This window comes from Triticum dicoccoides, chromosome 5A, assembly GCF_002162155.2.
Source record: "Triticum dicoccoides isolate Atlit2015 ecotype Zavitan chromosome 5A, WEW_v2.0, whole genome shotgun sequence".
Lineage (NCBI taxonomy): Eukaryota > Viridiplantae > Streptophyta > Magnoliopsida > Poales > Poaceae > Triticum > Triticum dicoccoides.
Window position 1 is genome coordinate 133013829 of NC_041388.1, and position 13008 is coordinate 133026836.

The following is a 13008-nucleotide window of genomic DNA, read 5'->3' on the forward strand; positions in this document are numbered from 1 at the left end:
TGGAGAAGCAAGGATTCGGAAAGAAAGGACAAGTCATCAAGGAGCTACACAAAACGAAGACATCAAGCTCATGTTGGTGAATGGGTATCCGGCTCCGACTCCGACAACCACTCCGAGAGAAGCTATCACTACGACTCCGAATATACTCAAGATGAAGGTGTTGCCGGTCTAGCACTTGTGACAACCAACTCCTACGACATATTTGACTCACCAAATGAAGGAGTTGGAACATGCTTCATGGCTAAAGGCCCAAAGGTATCACACCCTGAGTATGTTGATTTCAATAGTGATGAAGATGACTTGTTAGGTGATGATGATTTACTTGTTGACAACTCTAGTGATGAATACTGTGATGAAACGTCAATTAATCATGCTAATCAAGATAAAATGAATGACAATGATAAGGAGAAGATTGAGTCTCTAACTAAAGAACTAAACTCTCTTAAGTTAGCTCATGAAACTATCTTAGGAGATCATCGAGAACTTTTAAGGACTCATGAGAAATTACGCTTTGAAAATCTCAACCTTGAGCAAGAGCATGAGTTCTTAAAAGCAATCAATGATGATCTTCGCAAGAAAAGTTCTTCTTACATTGCCAAGCGTTTACTCTTATCCACTTACATGCCTCAAGTCAAGTCTAGTAACAAGAACAAGAAAGATTCTTCCTCTAGTAGTAACAATAATCATGCTAAATCCAATATTGTTGCTTCTAGTAGTTCTCTTGATTCCACTAATGATTCTCTTAGCCAAGTTACACTTGAGCAAGAAAATAGCTTATTGAAGGGAATTATAGAGAAAGGCGTTTACAAAAGCCTTGCCGGAAGTAAGCAATTCGAGGAAATTGTACGCAAGCAAGGAAGGCACCGGAAGAATCAAGGTGTTGGTTTTGAACTAAAGTTCAATGCCAATGGAGTTGAGTGGGAAGAAGGTCAATACCCCAAGACGAAGTTTGTTCCTCAACAAGAGAAGTATGATCCTACTTCTTTCAAAGGGACACAAGCTCAAGATGATCTTCCACCACAAGACCACAAGCAAAAAGGCAAGGACAAGCTTCAAGAGGAAATTGATGCATTTGAAGAAGCTCCTAAGACCTTGGTCAAGTGGGTTCCCAAGACTACTTCAAGTTCCACTTTATCAAGTACAACTACAACACCGAGGATTCCCATCAAGATGGTGTGGATCCCGAAGAAGAACTAGAGAGTTCTTGAGGGTGACTCCGCCAACATACTTCACTCTTATCATCTTGGCAAGAACAAGTGCAATCAACTTCCACATCTTGCACTGGTTTAAGGAGTCACAAACCCTCTTGTTGGTAAGACAAGGGACAAGGTAACCTAAAAGCTTTCATAGACATCATCTTGTGTGTGCATCACTCTATGTCTATGGATATCCTTGTTTGTTCCTTGTGCGACTAACCCGTGTAGGTATTGAAAGTGCAACTCACTCCAATGGATAGCTCCAAATGATCTACATCAACATTGAGCATCCACATCTTCAACATCTACATGAAGTCATCATCGACAAAACCCAAGGTTAGTTCATCCCTCTTAGGGGGGATCTCACATCTAGGGGGAGCTTTACTCTAAGAATTGAGCTAAAGCAACTCTAATGGTGTGAACACAACAATGCTTTATGTAAAAGTGGTAACCCCACTTGTGCTTAAACGATGAGTATGACCTATGATCAAATGTTCTCATTTGACTCCTAAGTCAATAGACTCATATATAGATGACCTAGTCATCGCAAATTGTTTGATAGATGCTAGAATTGGTTGTGCATGCTTTGCCACATATTTCAATTGCCATTTTATTGTGTGAGCATGTTGATTGCATATTTCACTCATTCGAGGACATCCACTTGTTGTTTTGATTGATTGTTTTTCTTTTCTTTTGCCAAGTGGATGGACAAGAATGCCTAAGAACCCTCTCTAGCTATCTATGCTTTTCTCCTCTCAAACTCTATTCATGCTACATCAGAAAATTTGATCAAGTCAGATTCGAACCACTTTGTGTGAGGAGCACTCGGAGTCCCCGATTCGTCATAGACTTAAACTTCCAAAACTTCTTTGTGCTTTTCGGTCTGACCGATTCCTCCATTTCGGTCATACAGAGATCACTAAGTCGATCAAGGTTTTCAATCTCGGTGCAACCAATTTGAACCTTTCGGTCACACTGAGTTTCCGTAACTGCTTGCAGTTATGAATCTCGGTGCCACCGAGTTGTTCCACTCGGTCACACCGACAGGGTCGGGCTATATATACTCATGGGCAAAATTTTGGAAATTTCTCTGAAACCCCTTCGCCCGCGCATAGCTCGCTCTGCCTCCTGGGTCTCCGGATCATCCTCCTCGTCACCAGCCACCTCCTGTCGCTGGTCTCCGCCGCCGTCAACGGAATTCTTCCCCACCGTTGCCGTTGTAGCGAGTTCATCACCGAACTAGGGTATGGACTCGATCACAGTGCTATCCCCGTCTGATTCCTAGCACATTGTGTTCATTATGATTCTTACCACGATTGAAACGCTTCTATCCAGTCAAAACACTCCGTAGATTAGAGTTGAATTGAAAACTTAGGGTTAGGTTTCCGCCAAAACCATCTCGGACCATCTGAGTTGTGGAACTCGGTACCACCGATTCGGCTCAGGCCATTGCACATGTAATTTTCGGTCTGACCGAGAATTGCAAATCGGTGTGACCGAGTTCAGGACTTTATGAAACCCTAGCAGTCTCGGTGCCACCGATCTGTGACTCGGTCTGACCGAGTTCACTAGTTTAGGTTCTAACAGCTGCTTCGGTATCACCGAGTTTACAAATCGGTTGATCTGAAATGCTTTCTGTGGAAAACTAAAACTAAGTTTTTGACTCATTCTTTTGCAAAAACCTCTGCATTTTGTGATGCTCATCCACTCTATCTCATATATATCTATTCACAGGGTCTGCTGTCAGTGTTTGCAATATGTCTGATTAGAGTGACAGCCAGAACAGGTCAGAGGAGCAGGTTCACCTGAGTGAGGGCACTAGTCCCTCTAGTAGTTCAGATGATGGTAGCAGGAGCACTCCCAGCAACTTGCCCAAAGCTGCCACCAGAACAAGGAAGAAGAAAACTTCAGAGTCTGAGGATGAAGACTATGTGGCAGTTGAGGATGAGGCCACTTCCAAGAAGAAAGTGGTTAAGAAGGAATATAGCACTGTTGCTGCCACCAAGCCAGGCATGAAGCAAAAGGTTCCTGCAAAGAGAATTCCAATGTCTAAGGCCAGAGCATCTACTCAAGTCCCTTTGGGATCTGAACCCAAAGAGGCTGCTGCAGAAGGGAAGAAGAGGAAGGAGAGGATCAAAAAGACCACTGCTAGAGTGCTTGGGAGATCCTCAATCATGAGAGATTCTGAAGAGGAAGAGGAAGAAGAGGTTGCTACACCAGCACCTAAGGCCCAGAAGCTTATGGGTGATGCTATCAGGACCGGGGCTGCTTCATCAAAGCCCAGAGAAGCACCCAAAGCAGCCTCCAAGCCCAAGAGTGCACCTAAGAGGAATACCAGGAGTATACCAGCTGCTGAGAAGAATAAGGCCCCAGTGCCTGAAGTTGCTATTGATGAAGATGGTGAAGGACAAGTCCTGAGGAAGCTCAAACCCAAGATTCCAGACCACAATGATGCTCATCCTGTGGCTGAGAACATGAAGATCAGGAGAGACTCAGGACTGAGGAAATGGAGAGAGACATACCCATATGCTACAAGAAGAAGAACTGCTGTTGATTACAGGTTCCACACAAAGGAACAACAAGATTTCTATGAGACAGTGCTGCTAGACAAGAAGCCTATAGTGTGTGAAATGAGGTGGGTCGACTGGAAGTATATCAAGGAAAATGAGGAACACTATCCTGGTGTGTTTGACAGCTTCAGTGCTTGTGGAGTTGCAGACTTTGTTGGGCAGAAGCTCACAAAGTGGAATGAGGAGCTCATAATGCAATTCTACTCCACAGCACACTTCTATCCAGATGGCAGGATAGTATGGATGTCTGAAGGTACAAGGTACCACTCAACTATTGAGGAATGGGCAAATCTGTTCAATGCTCCTAAGGAAGAAGAAGATGACTTGGATGTCTATGCCAAGAAGAAGATGGATCACAACTCTATGAAAACATGTACAAGGAGATTCCTAAAGATGATCTTGAGACTCACCAGTTTGGCTCAGTAAAACACTTGCTGTCAGGGCTGCCTACAATCAATTGGATCCTTAGGCACACTCTCTTTCCCAAGTCTGGTGATCATAGAATGATCAGAGGCAATGCAATTAACTTGCTACATATATTTGATGTGCCACAGAAGTTCAAGGTCATGCGCCTTATAGTTGAGACTATCAAGAGGACTGCAGCAGACCAGAAAAGAAGTTGTGGATATGCCCCACAAATCCAGGAGTTGATAAACTCAAAGATGGGCACAGGCACATACTTGTTGGATAAGAAACACTTGCCTATCTACCCAGACTTCGAGGACAATCAAGTTGTGATGGATGAGAATGAACCAACATCAGTACAAGCTCAAGAGAAGAAGGAGAAAGCAAAGAAAGAGAAGGCTGCCAAGATGCCAACTCAAGAGGAGGCATCTGAGTATTTTTTTAAAAGCAAGCAAGACTAGCTTGGTTATTTTATAGCATCAGCTCTGAGGATTGAGAAGGGGTTGGACACCCTAACTCAAAACCAGGAGAGGCTGGAAAGAATCATGGAACAAAAATTCTATGATTTAGATGTCAAATTAACTGAGATTCAGTCAGTTGTGGAGCAGCTACAGGATGACATGCAGGAGAGGAAGGGCAAAACAACCACTGATGCATTTTCCAGAGTGCCTAGAGCTCAGAGGTCAACTGCAGTACCAGTACCAGACACCAGAGCCACTTCATCTGCACCAGCTACAGCTTCAGTGCCACCAGCTCCAGCACCTACCCCAGCAGCCCCATCTACTTCGACTGAAGCCTTCGTTCTTGGAATTCTCCGGACACCACCACCTGAAGACCAAGCCTGAGAGACGTTTTAGTGCTATGCATTTTCTATGAACTTTTTGGTAACTTGTTGCCAAAGGGGGAGAAAAATGTATAGATCATAGGCTTCGAGAGAGAGAGAGTTTGCTTTTGTTCTCTCTTGTCTTCTTGGTTGAACTTTGGTTGCTTTGATTGCTTGAGATACTATGCTATTATCTGTGAGACATTGATGATCATGTGGTTGATCATAAGCTACACTTATGCTTGTTAGATGATATTATCTTACTTATCCTTATATGATCATTCACTTTACTTGGTGATGAGTGCATGTATTTAATTCTTATCATTTTGAGCGCTCCACCAAGATGTATGTGACATGGAAGAGTAACCCATGATCCTAACTCATTGTGCATTTGCAGTCCAAAGCAAATCTTAAGATATGCACAAATTTAGGGGGAGCTCTTGCTTTTCACATACTTCTCAAAGCGACAATATCTTTCACTCTTATTATCATTTGTCGAAGCTTTGATCTATATGTTGTCATCAATTACCAAAAAGGGGGAGATTTAAAGTGCAACTATCCCTGGGTGGTTTTGGTAATTCCTAACAACATATAGCTCATTGAGCTAACATTATTCCAAAATTAATATTTCAGGAAAAGCTCAATGAATGGCATGACATGGATGAGGAAAGTGGATCCCTCAAAATTCTAAGGACAAAAAGTTTGGCTTAAGCTTCAAGATCAAGACTCTACATTTTATATTTTAGTGATCCAAGATCACATTGAGTCTATAGGAAAAGCCAATACTAGCAAGGAGGGGTGAGGTGTTGCTTAATGGCTTGCTTGCTCAAAGTGCTTAGTGGTATGCTCCAAAATCCTCAACTACCTTCCCACATCCACATATGACCTAAACCAAAAGTCAAACTTGGCCCCACCGATTCTTTCTATCCGGCGCCACCGAGTTTCAAATGTCATAGCCACTGCCACAAACCCTAGGCAAATCGGTCTCACCGATAGGGATCTCGGTCTCACCGAGATGGGATTGTAATCTCTCTGTTTCCCTTCGTAACGTTTCGGTCTTACCAAGATGAGCGATCGGTCCCACCGAGATTGCAATGTAAACTCTTTGTTTCCCTTTTGTAACATTTCGGTCTCACCGAGATGAGCGAATCGATCCCACCAAGTTTACCTGACCAACTCTCTGGTTAGCTTATTACCAAAATCGGTCCCACCGAGTTTGTGTAATCGGTCACACCGAGATTGCATTATGCCCTAACCCTAACCATATTGGTCCTACCGAGTTGCATCTCAGTCCCATCGAAAATCCTAACGGTCACTAGGTTTGCTGAATCGGTCCGACCAAGTTTAACCATTCGGTCCCACCGAGTTTGGCAAATTGTGTGTAATGGTTAGATTTTGTGTGGAGGCTATATATACCCCTCCACCCACTCTTCATTCGTGGAGAGAGCCATCAGAACATACCTACACTTCCAATACACATTTTCTGAGAGAGAACCACCTACACTTGTGTTGGGGTCAAGATATTCCATTCCAACCATATGAATCTTGATCTCTAGCATTCCCCAGGTTGCTTTCCACTCAAATCTTCCTTCCACCAAATCCAAATCCTGTGTGAGAGAGTTGAGTGTTGGGGAGACTATCATTTGAAGCACAAGAGCAAGGATTTCATCATCAACACACCATTTGTTACTTCTTGGAGAGTGGTGTCTCCTAGATTAGCTAGGTGTCACTTGGGAGACTCCGACAAGATTGTGGAGTTGAACCAAGGAGTTTGTAAGGGCAAGGAGACCGCCTACTTCGTGAAGATCTACCGCTAGTGAGGCAAGTCCTTCGTGGGCGACGGCCATGATGGAATAGACAAGGTTGCTTCTTCGTGGACCCTTCGTGGGTGGAGCCCTCCGTGGACTCGCGCAACCGTTACCCTCCGTGGGTTGAAGTCTCCATCAATGTGGATGTACGATAGCACCACCTATCGGAACCACGACAAAAACATCTGTCTCTCCAATTGCGTTTGAATCCTTCAAACTCTTCCCTTTACATTCCTGCAAGTTGCATGCTTTACTTTCTGCTGCTCATATACTCTTTTGCATGCTTGCTTGAATTGTGTGGAGATTGCTTGACTTGTGCTAAGATAGCTAAAATCTGCCAAGAACTAAAATTGGGAAAAGGCTAGATTTTATTTGGTCAAGTAGTCTAATCACCCCCCTCTAGACATACTTTCGATCCTACAAGGCTTCATATCTCTCAACTCGGGTATTTGCTTGAAATATTTAATCTTCAACTCCTAGAACATCTCATATGGTCCATGACATTCAAAACGTCTTTGAAGTCCCGATTCTAAGCCGTTTAAGCATGGTGCACTAAACTATCAAGTAGTCATCATATTGAGCTAGTCAAACGTTCATAACGTCTACATCTGCTCCTGCAATAGGTCTGTCACATAGCAGTGCATCAAGGACATAATTCTTCTGTGTAGCAATGAAGTTAATCCTCAGATCACAGATCCAATCCGCATCATTGCTACTAACATTTTTCAACATAGTTTTTTCTAGGAACACATATAAAACATAGGGAAGCAATAACACGAGCTATTGATCTACAACATAGATATGCAAATACTGTCAGGACTAAGTTCATGATAAATTAAAGTTCAATTAATCATATTACTTAAGAACTCCCACTTAGAAAGACATCCCTCTAATCTTCTAAGTGATTACGTGATCCAAATCAACTAAACCATAACCGATCATCACGTGAAATGGAGTAGCTTTCAATGGTGAACATCAATATGTTGATCATATCTACTATATGATTCACGCTCGACCTTTCGGTCTCAGTGTTCCGAGGCCATATCTACATATGCTAGGCTCGTCAAGTTTAACCTGAGTATTCTGCGTGTGCAAAACTGGCTTGCACCCGTTGTAGATGGACGTAGAGCTTATCACACCTGATCATCACGTGGTGTCTGGGCACGACGAACTTTGGCAACGGTGCATACTCAGGGAGAACACTTTTATCTTGAAATTTAGCGAGAGATCATCTTATAATGCTACCGTCAATCAAAGCAAGATAAGATGCATAAAAGATAAACATCACATGCAATCAATATAAGTGATATGATATGGCCATCATCATCTTGTGCTTGTGATCTCCATCTCCGAAGCACCGTCATGATCACCATCGTCACCGGCGCGACACCTTGATCACCATCGTAGCATCGTTGTCGTCTCACCAATCTTATGCTTCCACGACTATCGCTACCGCTTAGTGATAAAGTAAAGCATTACAGCGCAATTGCATTGCATACAATAAAGCGACAACCATATGGCTCCTGCCAGTTGCCGATAACTCGGTTACAAAACATGATCATCTCATACAATAAAATTTAGCATCATGTCTTGACCATATCACATCACAACATGCCCTGCAAAAACAAGTTAGACGTCCTCTACTTTGTTGTTGCAAGTTTTACGTGGCTGCTACGGGCTTAAGCAAGAACCGTTCTTACCTACGCATCAAAACCACAATGATAGTTTGTCAAGTTGGTGCTGTTTTAACCTTCGCAAGGACCGAGCGTAGCCACACTTGGTTCAACTAAAGTTGGAGAAACTAACACCCGCCAGCCACCTGTGTGCAAAGCACGTCGGTAGAACCAGTCTCGCATAAGCGTACGCGTAATGTCGGTCCGGGCCGCTTCATCCAACAATACTGCCGAACCAAAGTATGACATGCTAGTAAGCAGTATGACTTATATCGCCCACAACTCACTTGTGTTCTACTCGTGCACAACAGCAACGCATAAAACCTAGGCTCGGATGCCACTGTTGGGGAACGTAATAATTTCAAAAAAAATCCTATGCACACGCAAGATCATGGTGATGCATTGCAACGAGAGGGGAGAGTGTTGTCCACGTACCCTCGTAGACCGAAAGTGGAAGCGTTAGCACAACGCGGTTGATGTAGTCGTATGTCTTCACGGCCCGACCGATCAAGCACCGAAACTACGGCACCTCCGAGTTCTAGCACACGTTCAGCTCGATGACGATCCCCGGACTCTGATGCAGCAGAATGTCGGGGAAGAGTTTCATCAGCACGACGGCGTGGTGACGATCTTGATGTTCTACTGTCGCAGGGCTTCGCCTAAGCACCACTACAATATTATCGAGGACTATGGTGGAGGGGGGCACCGCACACGGCTAAGAGATCAATGATCAACTGTTGTGTCTATGGGGTGCCCCCTGCCCCCGTATATAAAGGAGCAAGGGAGGGAGGCGGCCGGCCTAGGAGGAGGGCGCGCCAAGGGGGGAGTCCTATTCCCACCGGGAGTAGGACTCCTCCTTCCCTTGTTGGAGTAGGAGAGAAGGAAAGAGGGGGAAAGGAACAAGGAAAAGTGAGCTGCACCCCTTGTCCAATTCGGACCAGAGGGGGGCGCGCGCCTCCTCCCTTTTGGCCTCTCTCCTCTATTCCCGTATGGCCCAATAAGGCCCATATACTCCTCGGCGAATTCCGTAACTCTCCGGTACTCCGAAAAATACCCGAATCACTCGGAACCTTTCCGATGTCCGAATATAGTCGTCCAATATATCGATCTTTACGTCTCGACCATTTCGAGACTCCTCGTCATGTCCCCGATCTCATCCGGGACTCCGAACTCCTTCGGTACATCAAAACTCATAAACTCATAATATAACTGTCATCGAAACCTTAAGCGTGCGGACCCTACGGGTTCGAGAACAATGTAGACATGACCGAGACACGTCTCCGGTCAATAACCAATAGCGGAACCTGGATGCTCATATTGGCTCCCACATATTCTATGAAGATCTTTATCGGTCAGACCGCATAACAACATACGTTGTTCCCTTTGTCATCGGTATGTTACTTGCCTGAGATTCGATCGTCGGTATCTCAATACCTAGTTCAATCTCATTACCGGCAAGTCTCTTTACTCGTTCTGTAATACATCATCCTGCAACTAACTCATCAGTTGCAATGCTTGCAAGGCTTAAGTGATGTGCATTACCGAGAGGGCCCAGAGATACCTTTCCAACAATCGGAGTGACAAATCCTAATCTCGAAATACGCCAACCCAACAAGTACCTTCGGAGACACCTATAAAGCACCTTTATAATCACCCAGTTACGTTGTGACGTTTGGTAGCACACAAAGTGTTCCTCCGGTAAACGGGAGTTGCATAATCTCATAGTCATAGAACATGTATAAGTCATGAAGAAAGCAATAGCAACAAACTAAATGATCAAGTGCTATGCTAACGGAATGGGTCAAGTCAATCACATCATTCTCCTAATGATGTGATCCCGTTAATCAAATGACAACTCATGTCTATGGTTAGGAAACATAACCATCTTTGATCAACGAGCTAGTCAAGTAGAGGCATACTAGTGACACTCTGTTTGTCTATGTATTCACACATGTATTATGTTTCCGGTTAATACAATTCTAGCATGAATAATAAACATTTATCATGATATAAGGAAATAAATAATAACTTTATTATTGCCTCTAGGGCATATTTCCTTCACCCGCGTGGTCAAGATGAGAATGGCTTGTATGTCTCTTGGTTTGTGTCCTCCACCGACCACACTAATGCACCATTTGTCACGTGTGTCATTTGTCAAGACAGAGCCCACAACCAAGGGCGATGCAGATTTCGCACCAGACAGTCCTCGCAACACAACTCAGTAGAATGTGATTGATTGTTTCCTCATGTTGAGCACAAAATGGGCAAGCATCTTAGTACGACCGTCTTCTCATGTCAAGTCTGTTGGATGTCCAACATATGTTCCCCAAAGCTATCCACATGAAGAGGCGGCACTACAGAGGGGCCTTGGATTTCCAAGTGAATTCCGCTATGGGTATGACCTCACGCTCAACAAACTTAGTGGCATAAGCTGATCTCAGCGAGAAGTCTCCATCCACAATGTATATGACCATTCACAAAACTTAGTGGCAAAAATATGCTTGTCTTTTGTTTACCTCGTAGAATGACTAGTTTTAGTACTTTGTTACCTAAACCAATTATCATGTCTTTTATGATTGTCATGATTTATCTATTTGCATTTTTGAATTAATTTCTATGAAAAATTTCTCAAATATTCAACATTTTATACCAAGAATGTGTATTGCAAGACTCATCTAGCGTCATAAGTTTTTGCTCCCTAACTGCTTCACAAGATTTCATTATCATTATTTCCCATAGATACACCGACTTTATTTAAAATGGTAGAAATATGGTTGTCGGATAAAGAGAGAAATGACTGAACGGACGAGGTATCTGTAATGGGGTCAGTACGGGTGCTTAAACATATGGAGATCGACCGCTTAAAGGTTTCTCCGAAATGTAAAACCACCACACCTGACCCTGAAACCAAGCAGGATGATGAAGCGAATGCCAAATATGATGGTCCGCTTATATCCCACTTGGTTGGTGAGGTTACCAAGGTTGGATTGGATGATGCAAGACCTGGGTCCATGTTTTGTGACTTCACGGTGTCTTTGCGGAAATCTAAATCGCACTCTTCTAAAAAGAAACAAAAAACGCCCAAGAAGGCAAAGAGTTCAACACAAACCCAAGTTTCCACATGAGAGGCATATTTTGAAATAGCAGAGGTCTCTCAAACTTGGCTAAACATAAACACATCAATGATTGTGTCCAGGAACATGGTTTGGATTTTGTGGCAATTTCCGAGGTTGGCAAGTGTGACTTTCGCCTGCATGTCCTCGATCATCTATCAGGTGGTTTCGAATACACATGGCATAGTCTACCAGCTCATGGAAGATCTAGAAGAATCCTTATTGGGATAAGGAAAATAACCATGGACTTGTTGGCTTTTTCGATTGGTGAATTTCATATAAAATTTCACCTGCTAAATAGAGCTGATAATTTTACATGGACTCTTGTCTCTGTCTATGGGGCTGCCCAAGATGAGCATAAATCTGCTTTCCTTCGGGAATTCATTAACCTGGCTAAGAATAACCCGTACCCAATGCTTATTGGAGGGGACTTTAACATTCTGAGGTACTAGGAAGAGAAAAATAATGACTGCTTCGACACTCATTGGCCTTTCCTATTCAATGTTGTGATAGACAGTTTGGATCTTTGGGAGGCCAGTATGTCGGGGCGTCAGATCACTTGGGCGAACAACCGATCTGTGCCGACATACAAGAAGGTCGATAGGTTACTAATGGATACAAAATGGGAACTAAACTTTCCTCCGGTAACTGTGCGAGCCCTAGAGCGTATTGATACGTCTCCAACTATCTATAATTTTTATTGTTCCATGCTATTATATTATTTGTTTTGGATGTTTTATATGCATTAATATGCTATTTTATATTATTTTTGGGACTAACCTAGTAACCTAGAACCTAATGCCAGTTTCTGTTTTTTCCTTGTTTTTGAGCTACGCAGAAAAGGAATACCAAACGGAATCCAAGCGGAATAAAACTTTCGCGATGATTTTTCTTGGACCAGAAGACACCAGGAGACTTGGAGTTCAAGTCAGAGGAGCCACGAGGCGGCCACAAGGGTGGAGGGCATGCCCCTGCCTTGTGACCCCCCCTGACTCCCCTGACCTAATTCTTTCACCTATATTCCCAAACCACCAGAGGTATCCACAAAAACACTTTTCCACCGCCGCAACCTTCTGTACCCGTGAGATCTCATCTAGGGGCCTTTACCGGCATCCTGTCGGAGGGGGATTCGATCGCGGAGGGCTTCTACATCAACTCTATTGCCCTTCCGATGAAGCGTGAGTAGTTTACCTCAGACTACGGGTCCATAGCTAGTAGCTAGATGGCTTCTTCTCTCTCTTTGATTCTCAATACCATGTTCTCCTCATTGTTCTTGGAGATCTATCCAATGTAATCTTCTTTTGCGGTGTGTTTGGTGAGATCCGATGAATTGGGGATTGATGATCAGCTTATCTATGAATATTATTTGAATCTTCTCTGAATTCTTATATGCATGATTTGAGATCTTTGTAATTCTCTT